The sequence below is a fragment of the Syngnathus scovelli genome, chromosome 21 (genome assembly GCF_024217435.2).
Source record: "Syngnathus scovelli strain Florida chromosome 21, RoL_Ssco_1.2, whole genome shotgun sequence".
NCBI lineage: Eukaryota > Metazoa > Chordata > Actinopteri > Syngnathiformes > Syngnathidae > Syngnathus > Syngnathus scovelli.
In genome coordinates, this window is record NC_090867.1 from 275,001 (window position 1) to 299,278 (window position 24,278).

Genomic DNA, 24,278 nt, shown 5'->3' on the forward strand with positions numbered 1-24,278 from the left:
ATGGTAAGAAGTGGTTTAATACATTATTTTCTAGGAGAAAAGTATTGAGGATATTGACACAGTTTATTGTTTGCAAGGTACATACGTTGTGTGTCTTTATTTCAGACCAGTGTGCAACAGCTTTCCCTTCCCTTGGATATCTCTGATGCTACTGATGATGATGATGATGATGATGATGATGATGATGATGATGATGATAAAGATGAACAAAAAGATGAGGACTATATTGAAGAAGAAGAGGACGATGATGATGATGATGATGAAGAGGAGGAGGAAGATGACGATGAAGAAGCAGAAAAGGGAGGGATCTACAAAGAGCCACCTTCCAAAATCCCAAGGAAACAGGTTTCCCTTGAGCTGGACATGTCAGATAAGAAAGAACAGCTTGCAGAAGTGTCAAGCACTTCGTTAAAACCCCTAAAGGCAGTAAATTATAATGGTAATGGTAGCGACATTCAACGAGGTATTCATGTTAAAATGTCCTCAAACACTGCCCATCATCGTGTCTATGATAAGAGGAATTACTGCCTTTATTGCGAGAAACCTTTTGCAAAAATTGCAAGGCATCTGATGCAGAAACATTGCGATAAACCTGACATAGCTAAGGCACTGATGCATAAGAAAGGCTCAAGCCAGCGTAATTGTTTATTGACCAAAGTGAGGAATCAAGGAAACTACCAACATAACTGTGCAGTACTAGCATCTGGAAATGGACAAATCGTGCCAAGAAGGCAAGCAACAAATCCCTCAACAGCTGCAGACTATTTGCCATGCAAGTTTTGCTTTGCTATGTATGTCAAATCTGACATCTGGCGACATATCAAAATTTGCAAATTGCGAGTGAAAGAAGATGGACCAGTGAGGAGAAAAGTTCAAGCTGCTTGCTCCATGTTGTTGCCCACTGACACCTCCATTTCCATCGGACTGAAACGGGTTCTTGGAGACATGACATATGATCATGTTACTCAAGTGGTGAAAAGTGACACGCTGATAATCTCACTGGGAGAGAGGATGTTTCTAAAAAATGGCGAGTCTAGCCGATATCGGGCAGACATGCGCAATAAGATGAGGGAACTTGCCAGACTTGTCCTAGAGGCAAGGGAAATCGACAAAGACATTGTCTTTCTGAAGGATTTAATCCACCCAGGGAAGTTCAACACTGTACTCAAGGCTGTGAAAAGTATGAATGGGTTCAATGACTTGACAAACAGATATGCCGTTCCTTCAACACCGGTGAAACTGCGCTATTCCCTTGTTACGGTGGCACAGATTTTGCAAGGAGAGGCTCTGCGTCAACAGGACCACGGCTTACAGGAAAGAGCAGATCAATTCCTGCGATTAATCGAAATGGAGTGGTCAACGCTTGTGTCATCCAATGCTCTGAAAACACTTTATCGGAAGAAATGGAACAACCCCCAAACACTGCCCTTATCCGAGGACATCAAAAAGCTTCGTGATCATCTGAAATGCCTTGAAGAAGCTAACAAAAAAGCACTCATCGACCATCCATCGACAAAGGCATGGAGTGAACTGTCTCAAATAACTCTGACACAGCTTATAATATTTAATCGGCGTCGTGAAGGAGAAGTGTCGCGGATGGAGTTGAAATCATACCTGGACAGAAACAAGAAAAGCATGCAGGATGACATTCTGAACAGTCTATCCCCTTTGGAGAAGAATCTGTGCAATCATCTCACCAGGGTAGAAATAGAGGGGAAAAGAGGCCGCAAAGTTCCAGTGTTGTTCCCTCCTGATGTCAAGGAATCTGTGGATCTTCTCCTCAAAACAAGGGAAGAGGTTGGGATTGCCCCAAACAACCCCTACATCTTTGCCCGCACCCATTTTGGTTCTGAGGGGAATATTCGTGGATGCGATACTCTAAAAAGATTTGCAGAGGCCTGTGGAGCAGAACGGCCAGAAAATATAACGTCCACAAAATTGCGAAAACATGTGGCTACTGTTTCACAGCTGCTAAATCTAAAAAGCCATGAGCTTGATCAGCTGGCAACTTTCATGGGCCATGATATTGAAGTCCATAGGGAATACTACAGACTGCCTGAAGAGACCTTGCAAACAGCAAAAGTCAGTAGACTCCTCTATGCCATGGAAAGTGGAGTGGGGCAATTCAAAGGACAGACCTTGGAGGGCTTAATGCCAAACATAAACTGTAAGTATAGGGTTTCAATAACTTGCTACACTTATTACTAAACAAAGCAAAGGAAAATGACTTTTAGTGCACAAGTATTGATTTAAAATATTTAGTTTCAGCTGAAGAGGAGCCGGATGACTCTGAGAGGAAGGACATTCCGTCTGAGAGGCCCACTCTCAAAAGTCAAGAAAGTAAGTTTTCACTGAATATTCATTCATTATTTACATCTGCATTGTGACTTTCAATCACAATAAGTGCAAACGTCTTATCGTTGATCATGTGATTTCAGAAAACTCAGAGGAAGGTAAAGAAACAGTTGCTACTTCAAGAGAGGCAGTTGGGGGACAGCCATCTAAACAAAAGGGTGTGTTAGTGTAGTGACTCTAAAATATATTTTCTCCTTGAAATCAAACACTTTGTTTGACATTTGTTAACAAGGAAAATGGATGACTAATAATGCCTGTGTAATGTGCTTGTTTAAGAAGATTGAATGATAATCATTTCCATCCATCTATTTATTCACTTTCTTACTTTCTTTGTTTATTTACAGTGAAATCCAGAATACCCTGGTCAAAGACAGAAAAAAACATTATCCAATGTCATTTGAAGCAGTTCCTGACAGAAATGAGGGTTCCTCGAAAGGAAGACTGTGAAAAATGTTTAAATGAAAATCCATCACTCAAAGATCATGGACGAGACTGGAAAGCCATAAAATTCTTTGTACACAACAAAATTGCATCCTTAAGGAGAAATGTGTAATAAATGAGTGCTAAGTTTGTCTCTCGCTGTCTCTTTCCACCCAACCGGTCAAGGCAGATGGCCACCCACCTGCAGTCAGGGTTTGTCCGAGGGTTCTTCCCGTTTTACCTTCCCTCCGTTGCAAAGTGCAAAGGGGGGGGGGGGGGGGGGTTATTGGGTCTCTGAGTATAAAAAATATATAGTTTGGTCTTAACCAGGTCTATCATGTCAAACAGTGCTTTATTTTACTTAGTGTAACATTGTTTTTTTTTTTTTGGGGGGGGGGTGAAAGTCACTTGTTTTCTTTTTTTGACAGTAAGAAAAAAAATGAAACACTCACCCAAGTCTTGGCCTTTTCCTAAAACTGAAGAAATAAAAGGAGCATGCAGTGAATACATTGGATAACAGGTGATTGGCTATGGGTTTTGCCGTGAGGCGCGGATAGCACGCTTTCCTAATTGTGGACCAAATCCAACAACCAGCGTGATTGATATTTCCAGTGACTGGGCATTCTGGAGAACCATTTAGTCGACTAAGACTAGAATTTATATTTAGTCGACTAAAACTAGACTAAGACTAAAAGAGTCCAGATGACTGACATAAAACTAAGACTAAATAGCATTGTAGTCTAACGACTAAATACACACTTGCAATTAACACTGTTGTACATAAAAGTCCCCTCTTCAATATGTAAAAATTCATCCATCCATTTTCTGCACCATTTTGTCGCAATGGGGGTCACGGGCGTGCTGGAGCCTTTCCAGCAGTAGGCAGGAGACACCCTCAACCGGTTTCCAGCCAATCGCAGGGCACACAGAAACAACCAACCATCCGCACTCGCAGTCCCACCTTGGGGAAATTTGGAGTGCTCAATCGGCTTTATCAAGCATGTTTTAGGGATGTGGGAGAAAACCGGAGTACCCGGAGCAAATCCCTGAAGCCTCGGAGAGAACATGCAAACAGGGAGGGTCAGCGGGGGAATTGAACCGGCACCCTTCTAACATAACACATGCTAACATATGTAAAGATTTTACGATGCAAATGTCCCCTCTTCAATATATAAACTTTGCGCAAGTCCCCTCTACGATAGGAAAACATCGCACCAACAAAAAATGAAATGTCGGAAAAGTGCCCTATTCAATAAGTATAAATCAGCTTGAAATTCAATAAAGCAGAGTGTGTAATATTTTGTTTGTCTTGAACATTTTACAATGCACATGTCCCCTCTTTAATATATAAACTTCGCGCAAGTCAACCTCTATGATAGGATGACATTGTACCAGCAAAAATAACATGTCAGAAATGTCAGGTATGTACATTATTTGTATGGACAGAAAAGTGCCCTATTCAGTCTGCAAAAATCAGCTTGAAAGCAGAGTGTGTAATATTTTGTTTGTCTGAACATTTCACAATGCACACGTACCCTCTTTAATATATAAACTTCGCACAAGTCCACTCTACGATAGGAAGACATCGCACCAGCAAAAAATGAAATGTCGGAAAAGTGCCCTATTCAATAAGTATAAATCAGCTTGAAATTCAATAAAGCAGAGTGTGTAATATTTTGTTTGTCTTGAACATTTTACAATGCACATGTCCCCTCTTTAATATATAAACTTCGCGCAAGTCAACCTCTATGATAGGATGACATTGTACCAGCAAAAATAACATGTCAGAAATGTCAGGTATGTACATTATTTGTATGGACAGAAAAGTGCCCTATTCAGTCTGCAAAAATCAGCTTGAAAGCAGAGTGTGTAATATTTTGTTTGTCTGAACATTTCACAATGCACACGTACCCTCTTTAATATATAAACTTCGCACAAGTCCCCTCTACGATAGGAAGACATCGCACCAGCAAAAAATGAAATGTCGGAAAAGTGCCCTATTCAATAAGTATAAATCAGCTTGAAATTCAATAAAGCAGAGTGTGTAATATTTTGTTTGTCTTGAACATTGTACAATGCACATGTCCCCTCTTTAATATATAAACTTCGCGCAAGTCAACCTCTATGATAGGATGACATTGTACCAGCAAAAATAACATGTCAGAAATGTCAGGTATGTACATTATTTGTATGGACAGAAAAGTGCCCTATTCAGTCTGCAAAAATCAGCTTGAAAGCAGAGTGTGTAATATTTTGTTTGTCGGAACATTTTACAATGCACACGTACCCTCTTTAATATATAAACTTCGCACAAGTCAACCTGTCTTGACAATGTACCAGCAAAAATGAGATGTCGGAAATGTCAGCTATATGCATTATTTGTATGGACAGAAAAGTGCCCTATTCAGTATGAAAAAAAATCAGCTTGTAAGCAGAGTGTGTAATATTTTGTTTGTCTGACATTTCACAATGCGCATGTCCCCGCTTTACTATATAAAATTCACGCAAGAAATATCAGAAATTGATATTTTTGCAAAAATTATAAAACTTCACCAAATAGTTTCAGACATGATTCTGACAAGATTTAAAGCATAAAAAAGTGGGGAGTCAAAAAAATGTCTCCACCTCACCCAGGGGCCCCTGTTCGTGGGTGTGTTAACAATGGAGTGTGAATACGACGTGTGTGGAATACACCGTGTGGAAACGTGTGGAACAGCAGAAGCAGTGATTTCCACACTCACACACTTTTTGGTCCCCTTTTTGCAAAAATTATAAAACTTCACCAAATAGTTTCAGACATGATTCTGACAAGATTTAAAGCATAAAAGAGTGGGGACTCAAAAAATGTCCCCCACCTCACCCAGGGGCCCCTGTTCGTGGGTGTGTTAACAAGCTAATGTACCCTCTTACATCTGTCTGCCGGAACACACACACACGCACGCACACGCACACACACACACACACACACACACACGCACACACAAACAATACTCAATGCAGCTGTATAATGTGGACATTATTTACCAAATCTACATTGAAATTATAATGAATACATAAAAAATAAACTAACTATGGTGAAAGGATACCCAAGAATGAGAATATCATCGAATGACAAGATGAACAATAAAAGCAACTCGAAATAAGCGATATGGGCATGAAAAGGTTTTAACGTTCATAAGGGGTGACCATGAACCAACAGATTAGGCTCCACTAGGTTGTGCCCTGATAAGTTGCACTCACTGAATGTCTTCTGGATGGATGAACTGGAGGCAGTTCTGGAGTGGGTCTGCAGTCAGCTGGCCAAGCCAAGAAGGAAAGAGTTGGCTTGACAGTTAAAGGTAAAAAAAAAAAAAAAATGGAAACACAGATTAGAGGCTGGTTTCACCCTACACGTGGTCAGGGGAGCATTTTAGCGGAGTGTCGCACACCTGGCTGTTGCTGACTCAGAGAGCTTCTGGCTCACATTTGCAGAGGTGTCCCTGGCACACTTTGCAAAGCAGACAACACTGACAAATAAATTTAGAAAACGTTGTTTCCACCCAGTCTCAAACAGGGGTTGTTTCGCATCTTCGAAGAACATGATGACCACTACGCTATGGAAACTGCTGTGACGTCCAAAGCATTTTGAGAAGCCCGGCAAAAGTTCAACAAAAGTGAGTGAGGAAGAAAGCAGGCACTTATGAACTTTTTGATTTGCTTTTCAAAACTGTGCCAGCAAAAGCAATGTTTTCATTCAAAGAAATGAACTCCGCGCCGGGGAATTGAAGCCCTATTTGCCGAGCCCAGGCTAAGTCGTTTCGCTAAAGGGTACCTGATTTGAGACTGGGTGAAAACTAGGTTTCGCACTTTTGTATAACTTTTGCCAGGCTCTTCAAAAGGCTATGTGTGTCAGCGCAGTTTCCACGGTATAGTGGTTATCACATTTGCCTCACACGCTTAAGGTCCCTGGTTGGAAACAAGTCTTAAGATCCTTTTGATTTTAAACTTTGTGTCAGGGAATTGAAGCTCAGTTTGTCAAGCCGAGGCTGTGAATAGCATAGCTAAAACGGGCTGTTGCGTTTTGTTCAAGATGTCCATCGTTAAGCAAGGAAAACAAAAATGTGAAGTAACAGTTTTTGTAACAGATATTAGGTTGTTTAATGGCGGTCAGTGCACAAGGCACTTCAGCAGAAGAAACAACAAGGTCACACTCCAGATCAGAAGGCTTTATACTGACCAAAAGCAGGAACAAGGAAGGGAATGGGAGGGAAGGATAAGGTATGTTCTGTTATCACCTGAATATCCTGTTATTTACTGAATGTTTTGTGGAACTTTACTGAGCTCTGTGTGCCGTGTCTGTGCTCACTGCCTATGTGTAAGTGAAAGTCACAAAGCTCTGTGTGCTGTGTCTGTGCTCTGATTGAGCAACTATGTTTGGGTAAATTATTTACACATTGATTGATATGATGAAGTATATATGTTTGTATAAACTAATAAGAGTATCTGCACATTGCTGTGGCTCCCTCTTCAGGCCCTAATTGGATCCCCATTCACTTCCATCCTTTCCGTTCATTATCTGTACCGCGGGGGGTCGCAGGCGAGCTGGAGCCTATCCCAGCAGCCAATGGTGCAGTAGGCGGGGGACATATTGTAACTGGTTGCCAGCCAATCGAAGGGCACACAGAGACAAACAATCATTCGCACTTGCACCACACCTATGGGCAATTTGGATTACTAAATCGGCTGACCAAGCATGTTTTTGTGATGTGGGAGGAAAACCCAAGGAAAACCTACGCAGGCACAGGGAGAACCTACAAACTCCACAGAGGTAGCACCAGATCACAAGTCAAAAGTCCTTATATGATACAAATGGATTTGCTTTCATGTCGAATAGTATGCTTTGCATGTTTGAATGGGGATTTGGGGAGGTTTCACTGAAGATGTGAATGAATGAGGGACACTTTGGGCCAGTAAGTAAGGTGCACCACCGTAGCAGATGTTTCCATAGTGTGATTATCACGTTTGCCTAACACACGAAAAGTCCCCAGTTCGTGACTGGGTAGAAACAGCTTCGTTACGTTCCGATTGATAGCGAATATGACATGGACCTGAGGACTGGATTTCAGTGATTAATGAATTCTGATTAATATCATAGTCGGTTTGGGCGTGCACTTCCAGGGTCGTAATTGTGTGTCTACCGCTACCTCGTGGCAGTCAGGCCTAAAAAAAAGATGGGAACGCCTGAGGGAGTTTCGCCAAGATGAATTAGGAAGAACTTTATAAAATAAAGTTGATGTTAAAACGTAGGTGGACGTAATGTCTGGAAGCTTGTGTTCAACAGAAGTCTGTTTGGCAACAGTGAACAACGGACAAATTCAGCAAAGTAATTTAATTACGCCATGACCCAGATTCGTTCCGAGGATGCTACGGCCACCATGCTATACGATCATGACCGATATGATATCACAATAAGTTTAGGGTCTTTTATTTAGGATCTTCAGCCAGGACACCCAGGCAAACCATGAAGGAATGTTGATCTTAAAATGTTGGTGGAACTATCCAACTGTGCAGATCCGATGATCCCAAAGATTTGGGGTAAGACAACATTGAAAAAACCTTTTTCTTTGTTGACAGTGTCACTTCTATTGTGGCTTAGCTCTTCTTCGTTTCACATCTAAAGTATCGTATCATTTTACCTTGCGGCTTATACTAAACCGTACATACCATATCATGTCACCCATACAACTCATGCATGAGATGTGATGGCTGAGATATTTAGGCGATGGGTTGCCACTCATCATTTCAAATCACATCCTAGTCGGATTTTCATTATCTTCACATCCAAAGTGTCTTGGCACAACATACATACCGTGACTTGTCAACACAAGACTTTCAAGACGAGGTGGCTGAGAGGTTATGGCGATGAAATGCTAGTCCGTTGTGGTCTGCACACCTGGGTTCACAGCTTCATCCCCGTCGAAGGTTGGTTTTAAATTTTTGTACAGTGGAGCCTCGGTTTTTGAATGTCCCCGTTCTCGAACAAATCAGTATTTGAACAAAAAATTCGAGATTTTTTTTTTTGTTTCGGATGTCGGACGAAATTCGGTTGTCGAACCTCGCGAGATGAGCCGAGAGAACCCGCATGCCAACTGACTCCGTTCGTTATTTGATTCTCGTTACTCTGAGGATTGCATCAACTCTAATCGTGCCTCCAAAGGAAGCAAGTGGGAGCAGTAAAGCAATCCTAAAACACAAAGACGCTCCCAAAGCAATGCGACAGTGAGCGCCCGGTGCGCTGCGGTTGCGCGATCGGACCAAATTAAGCTCCCTGCGCACTGAGGTCCACTTAAATTCTGGAAAGTACATCAGGACTTCAAAAATATTTTGTAAATTTTAGCGACCGCTCTGTCACAATAATGCGAGCAGCAGTTGTGCGGTCGGCGACGCGCTGCAGTTGCGCGATCAGACAAAAATCATCTCCAGATGATTGATTGATTGATTGATTGATTGATTGATTGATTGATTGATTGATTGATTGATTATAGATCCCTGGGGGTGGGGAAATTCAGGCCCCAGCAGTATTCATACCACAGAGCGGGTATATAAAAGACTCAGATGACATGAGCGCAACTCAATAGGCTCCTATAAGGCTGCCACACAACGGTGCCACAAAGAAAGCCAGTAAGCACGAAAGTTAAAAGCCATCAAAGCAAAGCAACAAGACAAAGGAGAAAAGTAACAGCGGCTAACCAGACTCCCTCAATTCCAAAGAACACCTCAAAACACACAAAATAGCCTAATAGGGTCCATAAACAGGTGTAAGGGCAGTCAAGTTCAACGGCGCCCAATGGACCGTGGTCGTAAATCCGTAGAACATCACGAAACAAGAAAACGTGTGAGCAGCGTCCCGGGCACCCAGTGCAGATGGTCACCATGGGGCTGGTACGGCAAGGTTCCTACGAGCACGAGGGAGCGGACCTCCCAAACGGGTCGCGGCTGCGAGGCCAAGGCGAGAGACCCGGTCAGCATGAGCCGGATGAGCAGGATGGCCATCGTAGAGTCACGACCGATGTGTACAGCCATCCCAGCTCCCAGGGAAAAAAAATATCCGATCCGAAACAATCTGCACACGCCGAGGTGCAGTCGAAGGCACCAGCATTGCCGAATGGACAAATAGAAAGAAAGAAAAAGGAGATAAGAACAAAATAAAGTACAAAAGAGAGAACACTGCTGGTAGGCTTCCACTCACAGTGGCGCCAAACCAAAAAAAAACAAAAAGGCCTTGCATATAAGGTCACCGCTCGTGGGGTCCGACAAATAGTGGATTTTGAAGTTTCTCTTCAGAGAGAATCTTTGGCCACAAAATGAGTAGGAGACAGGTTTTTCACCTGTGTGTGTTCTTGCATGTGATTTTAAGTTTACTTTCTGAGAGAATATTTGGCCACAAACTAAACAGGAAAAAGGTTTCTCACCTGTGTGTTCTTGTATGTGTTTTAAACTCTCCCTTCTCTGAGAATCTTTGACTACAAATTGAGCAGGAAAAAGGCTTTTCTCACCAGTGTGGGTTCTTGTGTGTCTTTTTAAGTTTCGCTTCTCTGAGAATCTTTGGCCACAAACTGAGTAAGAAAAAGGGTTTTCACCTGTTTGTGTTCTTGCATGTGTTTTTAAATTTACCTTCTGAGAGAATATTTGGCCACAAACTGAGCAGGTCAAGTCAAGTCAAGTTTATTTGTATAGCCCTAAATCACAAGCAGTCTCAAAGGGCTTCACATAGACAAACAATTGACACTTATTCTCAAAGCATCCCCTGATCTTTAGCTCCCAAAAGGGCAAGGAGAACCTCAAAAAAACCCTACCAGGAGAAAAATGAGAAACCTTGAGAAGGGACCACAGATGGAAGGATCCCCCTTTCAGGATCACCAGGCTACAATGGATGCAGAGAGGGCACCTAAAATACTTAATATGAAAATCAATGAAAAAGTGGATGTCCAAGTCAAAGCGAAGAGCTGCCAGAGGTGCCCTCGATTGTCCTGGCAGTGTGTTCGAGGAAGGTAAGCTGCAGTTCCCTCATCCTGAAGTGGTCCACGAGAATCCAGATAGCCGCTCTCAGCTTGAGTGCCACCGAACCACCTCCCAGCCGGGGAGGGGTGGGGGGACGGGGGATGGGGAGAGGGAGCAAAAACAAACTCCTGCCGAATCGGCCACTACAGGTTAATTAAAGGCCATATCATAGAAATGTGTCTTTAAACGTGTCTTAAATGTTTCTAGAGAGGTAGTAGTTCTAATATCCATTTGTAGGGCATTCCAAAGCTCTGGAGCTCAAATAGAAAATGCCCTAGACCCTGCAGACATTTTCTTGGCCCTCTGTGTCACTAAAAGACTAGCGTTTTGTGAACGAAGGTTACGAGACGGAACATAAGGAACAACTAGGTTGGCGAGATATGAAGGCGCTAAGCCATGCAATGATTTATAGGTTAATAGGAGAACCTTGAAGTCACATCTTAAATGGACCGGGAGCCAATGTAAATTGGCTAATATTGGGGTAATGTGATCAAATTTTCTTGTCCGTGAGAGCAGCCTTGCAACAGTATTTTGTACTAACTGTAGACTTTTGATGCTGGACTTAGGAAGACCAGAGAATAATGCATTACAGTAGTCCAGGCGCGACGTGATGAACGCATGTATAATAGTTTCCGCATCACCGGTCGAGAGGATCGGACGAATCTTAGCAATATTACAAAGGTGAAAAAATGCAATTCTGGTTATATTCTTAATGTGCTTTTGAAAGGAGAGCGTTTGGTCAAATATTACCCCGAGATTAGTTACAGTATCACTCTGAATGATAGTACGGTTATCTATAGTTATAGTGGTTTCCTTAAATAAGTGTTGATAACGAGTTGGACCAATTATCAACATCTCAGTTTTATCTGGGTTAAGACGAAGGAAGATGAGAGACATCCATTGCTTGATCTCCGCAAGGCACGCCTCAAGATTACAACAGTCCCGCAGATCTGTCATCGATAACGGCATATATAATTGGGTGTCATCCGCGTAACATTGACATTATAGAACTCAGAGGACGTATTGCCATGGACCACTCGGTGCGTCCGGTCTGATAGATGTGAATAGAATCAGCCTCGTGCTGACCCTGACATACCAACACAACTTTTAAGACGCTCTAATAAAATATCGAAGTCTACAGTGTCGAAGGCTGCACTAAGATCAAGTAGTAACAATACAGATGAAGTGTTCGAATCCATAGCTATGAGGAGATCATTAGTCACTTTAGCAAGTGCTGTCTCAGTGGAATGATTAGTTCTAAAACCAGACTGAAAAGATTCACATTGATTATTGGCGACCATGTACTCAATAAGCTGCTGCGCTACTACTTTTTCAAGAAGTTTTGCTATGATTGGGAGGTTTGAAACTGGCCTATAATTACTGAGACAGTCGGGGTCAAGATTTGGTCGCTTAAGTAACGGTTTAATGATAGCAGTTTTAAAGGCTGTTGGCACTATCCCAGAGGAGACAGACAGATTAATTATATTTAAGACAGACGGACCTAAAATTTGAACTAATGATAATTTAGGATTGTTTGTATTGGGATTAATGACTTGCGAAAAATAACGAGTTTTTGCTAAGATAAGTGCATCTTTATATTTCAGGAAAAGGGTTCTCACCAGTGTGGGTTCTTGTGTGTCTCTTTAAGCTTCCTTTCTCTGAGAATCTTTGGCCACAAGCTGAGCAGGAACATTTTTTTTCACCTGTGTGTGTTCTTCCATGTGTTTTTAAGTTTACCTTCTGAGAGAATCTTTGGCCACAAACTGAGCAGGAAAACCGTTACTCACCTGTGTGTGCTCTTGCATGTGTTTTTAAGTGTCCCATCTGAGAGAATCTTTGGCCAGAAACTGAGCAGGAAAAAGGTTTCTCATGGGTGTGGGTATTTGTGTGTGTTTTTAAGTCACCCTTCTGAGAGAATATTTGGCCAGGAACTGGGCAGGAAAAAGGTTTCTCCAGCTCTCTGCTTCCGGGTTGTTCTGACAGATCGTCGCTCTTCGGACACAAAGTATGGCAGCGGACCAAGAGGTATGTACGGCTTCGTGCACCAACTGCACCCTTCTCTTAGAGAGGTTGTCTCTGCTAGAGGGACGTGTCCGCCAGTTAGAGCAGAATAGTGCGATAACAGTAGTTGCGGCGGACACAGACGCGGGCTGTAGTCAGCCCGCTAGCCCGGTTAGCATTAGCCCCAAACGGCTTGCTAATCGCGATGAGCCAGGTAAGACGCATAGCCGTCCAAAGTCATCTCGGTCTGCTGGCCCTCGCACTTTGGTCATAGGCGACTCCATTACCCGCAACATTACGCTTAAAAATCCAGCCACGGTAATGTGTATTCCTGGGGGCAGAGCACCTGACATAGAAGCTAATCTTAGGGAGCTGACTCGCAATAGGCCTAGTCAACAGCGTAGTTCCAACAACACTAGCTACTCGGACATAGTGATACACGTCGGCTCCAATGATGTTAGGATGAGACAGTCAGAGATCACAAAGAAAAACATAGCGAGGACTTGTGACCTTGCCATAAAGATGAGTCGGCATCGAGTATTTGTCTCTGGCCCCCTGCCTGGGAGAGGCACTGATGAGAGGTTTAGTAGATTAGTCTCCCTTAATCGATGGATGGCTGGGTTCTGTAAAAAGCAGGGACTGTATTTTATAGATAACTGGTCCTCCTTCTGGGGCCGCCCCGACCTGCTGAGGAAGGACGGCCTTCACCCTAACTGTGAAGGCGCCTTCACTCTTTCTAGGAATATAGATTACTGTTTGAGCCACTCATGACAGGTCACTTTAGAGCAGGCCAGGGCACAGGTGATTAGACCACCTGTGAGGATGGGTTTGGAGTCTGTTAAGTTAAAGTTAACTAGCGCTAGGCTAGACTTTCAGCATACACATAGCTCCTCGTGTAGACTAGAGCGCGACAGTTTAAATAGTGCTGCAGTACACATAAACACACTTTCTACTGGGGTAGTAGACAAATCCAATCACTCCGTCCCGACCGGTCTTGCTGATGAAACGGTGCCTGTTTTAGATAACTTCACATGTGTAACAAATACTCATCAACAAATTCCCACGGTCGTTTCATCCCACCGCCCTAATAAACTTTTGAGAGGTGATATTAGGCCTAGAGAACACAATTTTACTCGCATCCCGTTTAAAAATCCTTCGATAGATACGCACCCTGATCAACCAATTACACTTAAATTCGGTTTTATGAATATTAGATCACTTCATACGAAAGCAGTTCTCGTTAATGACCTTATCATGGAACATAATCTAAATGTTTTTGGTCTTTGCGAGACCTGGTTAAAACCTAATGAACTGCTGCCACTTAACGAGGCCTCGCCTCCAAATTTTGTGAGCTCGCATGTGGCTCGCCCTCGAAAAAAGGGTGGGGGTGTCACCCTCATCTCAAATTCTGAGCTTAGATTTAGGCCTCGCTCAATTCACGTATTTAAAACATTTGAAATTCTCATTGTGCGATCCACTGCGTTACCGTCATTCTATCTTGTCGTTATTTACCGCCCACCCGGGGCTTACTCTGGCTTCCTGGATGAATTTTCAGAAGTTGTGGCTGATCTAGTGACAAATGCAGATAATATAGTTATCATGGGTGATTTCAACATCCACATGAATTCACCGTCGGAACCACTGACTTCGGCATTTCAAACTTTAATCGATACGTTTGGTTTTACGCAAGCTGTACAGGCAGCAACGCATAAGAATGGAAATACCTTAGATCTGGTATTATCCCGAGGACTAGCAACCTCAAATATAACAGTACTGCCATACACTACTGTTCTGTCTGATCATTTTTTAATAAAATTTGAAATTTTAGTTCCTTGTCAAAGACAAGAGAGCAATCAGAATTATAGCAGCCGTAATTTTAACTCCATGACTGCAACTGCGCTATCTGAGGTACTGTCGCCGGCAACCGCCATGTTTCCCGCGTACAGTGGCTCTATCGATAATCTTACAAATGAATTCAATGCGACATTATTAAAAGCCATCGACTCTGTGGCACCGCTACGTCTGAAAACTCGCCGTAGATGGCCAACTCCGTGGTACACAGATGAAACACGTACGTTTAAACAATTATGTAGAAAGCATGAGCGCAGATGGCGTTTAACCAAACTTGAGGTTTTCCATCAGGCATGGAAGGACAGCCTCCTGAAATATAAAGATGCGCTTATTTTAGCAAAAACTCGTTATTTTTCGCAAGTCATTAATCTTAATAAAAATAATCCTAAATACTTATTTGATACAGTGGCAAAGCTAACTCTGCGCCAGCCGACCCCCGATAGCTCCTTCCACTCAGCTGACGAGTTTATGAAATTTTTTGCTCAAAAGATTGAGTCCATTAGGGACGAGATCAAGAATACCATGCCAATCGCTCCGCCGGTTACTAGCGCTGGGGATCATGCAATAACCCTCTCAAATTTTAAAAGCGTGTCCCTTGAAATGCTTACAAAATTGGTTAGTACGGCTAAACAAACAACATGTTTACTCGACCCGCTTCCAGCCAAACTACTTAAAGAAATATTTCCAATTTTAGGACCGTCCATCTTAAATATAATCAATCTGTCTGTTTCCTCTGGGATAGTGCCAATGGCCTTTAAAACCGCTATTATTAAACCACTACTTAAGCGAGCAAATCTTGACCCGGACTGTCTCAGTAATTATAGGCCAGTTTCAAACCTCCCATTCATAGCAAAACTTCTCGAAAAAGTAGTAGCACAGCAGCTTATTGATTACATGGTCGATAATAATCGATATGACTCTTTTCAGTCTGGTTTTAGAGCCAATCATTCTACAGAGACAGCACTTGCTAAAGTGACTAATGATCTCCTCATAGCTATGGATTCAAATACGTCGTCTGTATTGTTACTACTTGATCTTAGTGCTGCCTTTGACACTGTAGACTTCGATATTTTATTAGGGCGTCTTAAAAGTTGTGTTGGTATCTCAGGGTCAGCACTAAGCTGGTTCAATTCCTATCTATCAGGCAGGACGCACCGAGTGGTCCATGGTAATACGTCCTCTGAGCTTTATAATGTTACTTGTACTCGGACCGATTTTATTTAATATTTATATGATTCCGCTTGGGGGCATAATACGTAAATAGAATATTAGTTTTCAATGCTACGCGGATGACACCCAATTATATATGCCGTTATCGATGACAGATCCACAGGACTGCTGTAATCTCGAGGCGTGCCTTGCGGAGATTAAACAATGGATGTCTCTCAACTTCCTTCGTCTTAACCCGGATAAAACTGAGATGTTGATAATTGGTCCTACTCGTTATCAACATTTATTTAAGGAAACCACTATAACTATAGATAACCGTACTATCACTCAGAGTGATACGGTAACTAATCTCGGGGTAATATTTGACCAAACGCTCTCCTTTCAAAAACACATTAAGAATATAACCAGGATTGCGTTTTTTCACCTTCGTAATATTGCTAAGATTCGTCCTATCCTCTCGACCGGGGATGCGGAAACTATTATACATGCGTTCGTCACGTCGCGCCTGGACTACTGTAATGTATTATTCTCTGGTCTTCCTAAATCCAGTATTAAAAGTCTACAGTTAGTGCAAAATGCCGCTGCGAGGCTGCTCTCACGGTCAAGAAAATTTGATCACATTACCCCAATATTAGCCGAATTACATTGGCTCCCGGTCCATTTAAGATGTGACTTCAAGGTTCTTCTACTAACCTATAAAGCACTGCATGGCTTAGCGCCTTCATATCTCGTCAACCTAGTCGTTCCTTATGTTCCGTCTCGTAACCTTCGTTCGCAAAACGCTAGTCTTTTAGTTATACCGAGGGCCAAGAAAATGTCTGCAGGGTCTAGAGCATTCTCTATTCGGGCTCCAGAGCTTTGGAATGCCCTACCAATGGATATTAGAACTACTACCTCAGTAGAAACATTTAAGACACGTTTAAAGACACATTTCTATGAGATGGCCTTTAACTAACTTGTGATGGCCGATTTGGCCGGAGTTTGTTCTGTTCTCTCTGCCCACCTCCTCCCCGGCTGGGGAGGGGGTTAGGTGGCTCAAAAGCGGATAGCGGCTGGCTGGATTCTCGGGGACCAGTTCGGGATGGGGGAGCTGCGGATCGGCCCCCTTGAGGACACTGCCAGGACAATCGAGGACACCTCCGACATCCATTTTTTTCATTGATTTTCATATTATGTATTACTTTTGTACTCTCTGCATCCATTATAACCTGGTGATCCTGAAAGGGGGATCCTTCCATCTGTGGTCCCTTCTCAAGGTTTCTCATTTTCCCCTGGTAGGGGTTTTTTGAGTTTTTCCTTGCCCTTTTGGGAGCTTATGATCAGGGGATGCTTTGAGAATAATTGTCAATTTTGGCTATGTGAAGCCCTTTGAGACTGTTTGTGATTTAGGGCTATACAAATAAACTTGACTGGACTTGACTTCTCAACCGTGTAGGTTCTTGTGATTATTTTTAGGTGACTGTTCTGAGTGAATCTTTGGCCACAAACTAATATTTTTCACCTATGTGTGTTCTTGCATGTATTTTTAAGTTTACCTTCTGAGAGAATCTTCAGCCACAAAGTGATCTGGAAAAAGATATCTTACATTTTCCAACACTGAGAACATTTCCAGTGTTTGGTATAAAATATCAACTTCTGACTCATCATCTGCAGCATCAGAAGCATGTGACAGCATGTCATCACAATCTGATGTTGGAGCTAAGAGGTCGTCTGCTTGCGATCCTCAACGGTGGGCTCGATTATCTTCTGTTGTCGTGTGTTGACGAGAGCTGCTTCTTGCAGGCTCCGCCGCTTTGCTCACCTCATGTTGACCCTCATCTATACTTTTCAATGAGAGACAAGTTGAGGGCATACTGTAGATATCCTCTTCTTCCTTCTCTTTCGCCTCCTCTTTTATCAAAGTTGCTCTGGCTCCGCCTCCTCTTTTTTGATGAAAGGACACACCTTGTCCTGTTGCTCATTAATCATGGCTGTTCCTGGCTGTTGTCACATTCAAACATAAAGACCAGCGCTTCAACCACCAGCTTCAACCAGTGTCTGTTCCACTGCTGGAAGTGGATGTCGCTCCCTCTGCACAGATTTATTTAGTTCTGTGAGGTCAGAGCATATCCGTACTTTTCCGTTGGGCTTGGGTGCCACTACCATTCCGGCACGCCATTCGGTTGGTTCCTCCACCTTACTGATGACGCCTTGTGACTCCATTCTCGCCAACTCCTCCTTCACCTTTGGAAGTAGTGGCAGCGCAACACGTCTTGCCGTAGCGATTGAGAATGGCACTGCATCGGGTTTCAACACAATGTCGTATTCTCCTTCCAATTTCCCTAATCCATTGAACAGGTTGGGAAACTGTTGTTTTACTCTAGCTTTTGAGTCGAGAGTCACTGTATCAAGCCTAGCTACTAACTTCAGTGCATTTAGTGCTGGCCGTCCCAATAGTGGGAATCCTAGTTCTTTCACGACATAAATGTCTTGCATTGTTTCCTTGCCATTTTTGTGGAGTTTAGTATTGAATTTTCCTTCCACCGTTAAAGGTACATTTCCTGGCCCACGCACAACTCTGCTGACGTGCTCCAGCTTTGCCAACTGTCCGTTGTAGAGTTTTGCTGGTATCGCCGTGACATCGGCGCCAGTGTCCATTTTGAATTTTGTGTCTGTGCCACCCATTGATATTGTTACAATCCATGGGTCATCATTTTGGCCATTGCTAAGTGCCCCTAAAAATAAATCAACACTCTCTTCTGTGACATTCATTTCATGCACCATTTTTGTGCGGCACACCTTGGCATAATGTCCTCTTTTCTTGCACAAATTGCATGCTGCTTCTCTTGCTGGACATTGTTGTGGATTGTGTCCTTTCAAATCGCCACATTTCCCACATTTTGTCTGTTTTGGGGTCTCTGAGAACGTCTTTTTAACCATTGTCCTCTTTTGTTGCCCTCCCGTACTTTTCCAGCAGGTGGCAGTGTCGGCTCGCTGACGCTGTTTCAGGCTGACGCTGTTGAGTTCCGCGCTTGCTGCTTCCATGTTAAAATTACTTTTCAACATTTCTTGTTGTTTCTTTACTTGTTCACTCTGACGGCACTTTGTCATGGCCCGCTCTAGAGTCAAGTCCGGGTCTAGCTGCAATTGTTCTGAGAGTTTTTTGTCTTTTAATCCGACCACCAATCTGTCTCGGATCATTTCTTCATGCAACGCACCGTAGCCACAATGCTCCGATAGACAGTGAAGTGCAGTAATAAAGCTGTCCACAGTTTCTCCCGCCTCTTGCTGTCACATATTGTATTTGGCTCGTTCAAAAATTACATTTCTTCTTGAAATAAAGTGTGCATTTAGCCTTTCCCTCACCGTTCCATAGGCGGTCATCTCTCTGTCAGTCAATCTTAATGACGTGAGGATATCCTTGGCCGCTTCTCCCATTGTGTAGATTAAGGCATTTACCTGGTTTCCCTCAGGTTGTGTTTCCAGTCCGGATGCTACTCTGAACCTTTCAAAGCGCTTTATCCACTTCGGCCATTCCTCTGGCTTGAACGTGAATTTCTCCGGTGGCGGCACATGGAACCTCTCATGCTTGCGTCTCCTCACCGTCACGCACACGGACTGCACCTGCTCCCCCTTTTGTGAGGCTTTCAATGTCCGGGACCTCCAACTCCGTGGTATCTTCCTTTTAGCACCACTTCTGACACCATGTTGGGTTATCTATTAATTTATAATTAATAGTAATACGTTGAAGAACCAGACGTGAGACGGTAGTAGGATTGAACAGTCAAAAGGGTCCCCCCTCGTTTATTCACCCCTCAGGAATACCGCGCTATTCAAAGGTTCCTACTACCGTAGTTCACCTAATATTACAGCCACCATCGCAGTGGAGGTGAATTACACTCCAAACCATGCCAGCAACGTCAAAAGCCTCAATTATTTGCGACACAAGAGAGATATAGAGCATTTCTGAAATTTGAGAAACCATTTGAGAAATTACGATCGTATTTTGTTTCCCGATTTGTGTTGAATAAAGTTATGAAATTACAAATTTTCAAATAAAACACAGAGATGGGATCATTTCCTATTCTCTCATACCAAAAGTACTGTCACGTGCTGGCGCCACCTGCGACAGGACCACGCCCACCTGTCAGTGGAATCGCCGTCACCTGCCACGGGCTCATGGACAGCGAGATATCAGCGCCGCCAGCGCACACCTAAGTGTCAGTCTGTCCCTTGATGCTGCTTCGCTCATCAGTCCCTGAGATACTGACTCGCTTGACTATTGGAAATCCCGCAGAATCGTTTGTCCTCTCCAGCCCGGTCGTCGCTCTAGCGCCAGCTGTTCCCATCATCCCCTTCCACAATAAAGTCTGTCGCTACGCACTTGGCTGTACTGTCCGATCCCTTACAAGTACACGTACCAAGACATACAACTGTTGCAAAATAGTCGCCCAATCGATAGGTGATACCGTTTGAAAGAACGAGCGCCGTCAGTGTTCGATCAGGTACCTACAATCCTGTGCGCCAACAATGTTTAAAGTAAAAAAGACATTAATGAACACAAAATACTCGTTTAAACCTTCTATTTAAGTTGAGTCCTTGTAAGTATAGTAAATCTATGAAGGTCTATTGTTTGTATTAGAAGGAATGGTTGCTGCAATTTGAGTGTGAGAACGCCTGTGAATTTGGTTGACCAGCAGTGGGGTGGCCCGGTTTGACCCAGATTATCAGCTCTCTCTTTCTTCTCTTCAGATGGAATAAATATTTTGCCTTTTACTAAAGATTTCCGTGGGGAGGAAATATAAGAGGCTATCTCAATATTTTTGATGCTCTGCGAAAGCGTAGCATTCTTTCTCTGTTAAAATATCAATATCGCAACGGATAGCCACCTATATCATTCTCCGCGCGACAGTCATACGTTCACATAATTCATACCGACACATATGTGAACATGTTCACATAAACAGAGAAATTATGCCGAGTGCAGACAGACAATCACGTTTAAGCCCTCGTTTATCAATGTAGTTTAATGTCTGGTGGTACCCATTTGAATGGGCACATGTCAGTCTATTGCAATTTGGCAAAGAATATTGTTATTGAATAAAAACCAATAACCACCCCACCAATAAGCACTCCTGCTCCTCACATCAAAGAACACGGACTTGAGAAGATCCGTCGCGCTGTGCTTCGTTGAAACGTGGCTTGACGGACGCACCCACCACCACGCCGTGGAGTTAGGTGGGTTTCGGCTATTGCGTGCAGATCGCAGCGCGGAGTTCACTGGAAAATCAATGGGAGGTGGTCTCTGTTTCTATATTAATGAACGTTGGTGTACTGATGTCACGGTGTTGAAAGAGTCTTGCAGCCCTCTCTTAGAAACACTTTTCATGAACTGCCGGCCGTTCTATTCACCACGGGAGTTCTCCTCGATCGTCATGGCGGCTGTTTACATTCCACCGCACGCACGTGCGAGTGAAGCCACGCAGATGCTGGCTGACCAGGTGTCAGACATGGAGAAACTTCTACCAAATTCACTAATCATTGTTCTGGATGATTTTAACAGGGCGAACCTCGCACATGAACTCCCCAAATACAGACAGCACATAACGTGTCCCACCAGAGGGGCACAGACACTGGACCACTGCTACACCGTCATTAAAGATGCATACCACTCTGTGGCTCGTGCGGCTTTAGGACTCTCGGACCACTGTGTAGTTCGTTCATCTGATCCCGGCCTACAGGCAGAAATTAAAGACTTCTAAGCCTATTGTGAGGACTGTGAGGAAGTCGACAGTGGAGACAAGGCAGGACATCCAAGCTCGCTTTGACTGCACCGATTGGGGAGTTTCTGAAGCTGCAACTTCAGACCTGCATGAACTCACTGACACTGTCACATCATACATCAGTTTTTGTGAGAATCTGTGTGTGCAGACTAAGACCTTCTGCACGTATGTTGTAAATTTTAGCCTGCATGTGTCTCTGCATGTTGCCTTAGAACACCGGGCCGGCAGCAGTGGGATTACGCATAGGTTATTTGTGCTGGACAGGGAGGTTTAGTTTCAGTAATGTATAGGTACCTAGAATGTAGAAGGGGCAGTTGTCCGTGACCACAAAAGAACCGAGTAGATGGCCTTTTAGGGACAACGAAAACAACAAGTATACTGAGAGTCGAACCGCAGCTGTTATTCAAAGCGATATAAGAGTATAAGAGATACGATGCCTGGGAGACGAGAGGGAGCAGCTAACATCTTTGCTTTTGGGTCACTCGAATATTTGGAGAAACTTCACTCTGACATCGGTTGAATAAAATATTTTCCCAATCAGCCGTGTGTCACTGAAGTGTTCCTTCTCTCAGCCAGCCATCTTCCACCAAGTGTTTTTTTTGGAGACCAGCGGAGCAACAAAGACAATTCACCACACGTACAACAACGACAAACCTTGTTTTACACCGAACCTCAGGAGGCTGCGCAAAGTCAAGGAGGAGACCTACAGGAGCAGCGACCGGGACCTGTTCAAGCAGACCAGAAACACACTGAACCGAGAGGTCAGGAAAGCCAGCAAGTATTACGGGGAGAGCCTGGAGAGACACCTCTCTGCCAATCCTGATCCCTCAACAGTGTGGAAAGGTCTGCAGAGCATCACGGGCTTCAAATAACGAACCCCCTGTCCTGTGGAGAGCCCAAGGCTTGCAAACCAGCTAAACAGGTTCTACTGCAGGTTTGATCGGTCCTCCCACACAACAGGACCTCCTGCAGCACAATCCACATACTCACCTCCCCCCACAACCGCTCTGTCCACTCCTCCACCGCCGTTGTCACCTACTCTCTTGCAGAGGCCGCGCCCGCACTCCAGATCCGCGAGAAAGAAGTGTGCCACATGTTCCGGAGACAAAACATCAGGAAGGCACCGGGCCCAGACGGCGTGTTACATTCCTGCTTGAAAGTCTGTGCTGAACAACTAGCACCCACCTTTGCACGGATCTTCAACCGTTGCCTCGGATCTATTGACAACAATGGACTTTGTTCGCACTTGGTAAGTTCTCCTTTAATATAAATTCATATTGAAAATGGCTAAGGATAGCCCCGAGGCTAAGAACGTGCAGTGTGAAAAGCCCTAAAATGTGATAGGATGTTAGGAGTCATCAGCAGTGAATATGCAGTCAATTTTGGCTTTAGAGATTACACATGACTAATTTACGTTACAGAGAGTAGCTACAGTAACTCCTGGTTTTGTCTTACCGTTGTCAGGGTCCGGGGTGGTGTACCTCCTTTTTCCACAGGGAGCAACCGTGAGCAGAGTGGCAGAGGACCCAGTTGGAGCTCATCAGGCCCGTTAAAGGAGGGCTCTTAAGGAGCATGCTGTCAATTGCTCGTCGTGTCCTACCTGTTGTGATCACCTCCACGGTTGTGCCTTTGGCTCCTCGATACCCTCTTGCTCATCGACGCCACGTTCTCCTGATCCTCAGGTCTGCTGTAAGATCTCCGCCATAGCCACGTCGTATCCTCTGACCAAGCCTTGTGTATTTTGTTGGCAGATTCCCTCCACGGCTCACCGCCAAGATCCACCCCGTCTGGCTGAACTCCACACGCTCCGCCGTTGCTGCTCCTTGCTCCTAGCGCAGATCCTCCCGCTCTGCCTCCACCGCATCTCCTCCAATAAACACTCATCACTCATTCTGAACTTCTGAGTTGGTTTCCTGCATGTGGGTCAAATCATTCGCCAAAACGATGACAACCGCCTTTCTCAGATATGTAGTAATCTAACATAAACGTTAGTCAAACAACCCTAACCCAATGCTAATAATAGTAGTTTCACATTCTTGTTGGGTGTTTCACTAGCATGTTGTGGGTAGTGGAATACCATTAAACAAGACCAAAGAGAGGATCATAGTGGTAGAGAACATTTATATTTGAAACACAATGACAACGTTACTGTTAGGGTTTTTCAGATTATCCTTATCGTATGATTATGTTGGAATGCAACCGGTAATAAATAAGATAGCTGTCCCATCCTACACAAGGTCGTAAAACACCCCCTGATATGTTTTGACTAGAGCACAAGGGCTTCCTATTCAGCCTACTCTTATCCCCACTCTGTTTCTCTTAATAAATATGCCCTTGCAGGAGGGAGAGTTTTAGACTTCACTTCTTCAACGTGTGAGCTCTCCACCTGCAGGTGTCTAAAAGGACTTGCTTGTCTCTCGTGTGGTTCTTGCAAAATAAGTTGGAGTGAGCAAATCTCTAACATTTTGGTGCCGAAACCCGGGATCCCTCATACCCGCTATCTGTCTGACGAAGAAGGACGTGCTGCATTGTCGACAAGACAGCGTCCATTAGGAGGACCTGGAGGAGAAAGTCCTGGGAAGAGAATTGTTAGAGATTCGCTCACTCCAACTTAATTTGCAGGAACCACACGGGAGACAAGTAAGTCCTTTTAGACACCTGCAGGTGGAGAGTCCATTT

At 43.8% G+C, this 24,278-nt stretch overlaps 4 long non-coding RNA genes and 1 other non-coding gene across 6 annotated transcripts in view; 4 read left to right on the forward strand and 1 right to left on the reverse strand.

Annotated features, from left to right (window-relative positions):
• The window catches only part of LOC137839816 (uncharacterized), a 13,386-nt gene extending 5,591 nt beyond the window's left edge, over positions 1 to 7,795 (reverse strand). The window contains exon 1 of the long non-coding RNA XR_011086106.1: positions 6,016 to 7,795. This is a non-coding gene — a long non-coding RNA (uncharacterized lncRNA). The remainder of the gene's footprint in view (positions 1 to 6,015) is intronic.
• Positions 1,582 to 2,927, forward strand: LOC125991715 (uncharacterized). Its single transcript, XR_011086145.1, has 4 exons — positions 1,582 to 2,167; positions 2,263 to 2,340; positions 2,439 to 2,513; positions 2,700 to 2,927. It is a non-coding gene; the product is annotated as an uncharacterized lncRNA (long non-coding RNA).
• A 668-nt stretch (positions 7,796 to 8,463) lies between the features above and the next one.
• LOC137839815 (uncharacterized) lies at positions 8,464 to 17,264 on the forward strand. 2 transcript variants are annotated; one of them, XR_011086105.1, is made up of 2 exons: positions 8,464 to 8,736; positions 12,716 to 17,264. It is a non-coding gene; the product is annotated as an uncharacterized lncRNA (long non-coding RNA). The 2 variants fall into 2 exon arrangements; XR_011086104.1 differs by lacking the exon at positions 8,464 to 8,736 and adding an exon at positions 10,484 to 10,805.
• A 3,284-nt stretch (positions 17,265 to 20,548) lies between these two features.
• Positions 20,549 to 20,663, forward strand: LOC125991817 (U5 spliceosomal RNA). The gene has a single exon (XR_007489458.1). It is a non-coding gene; the product is annotated as a U5 spliceosomal RNA (small nuclear RNA).
• A 1,959-nt stretch (positions 20,664 to 22,622) lies between these two features.
• Positions 22,623 to 23,496, forward strand: LOC125991716 (uncharacterized). The gene is made up of 3 exons (XR_007489428.2): positions 22,623 to 22,848; positions 23,064 to 23,281; positions 23,351 to 23,496. It is a non-coding gene; the product is annotated as an uncharacterized lncRNA (long non-coding RNA).
• The last annotated feature ends 782 nt before the right edge of the window (positions 23,497 to 24,278 follow it).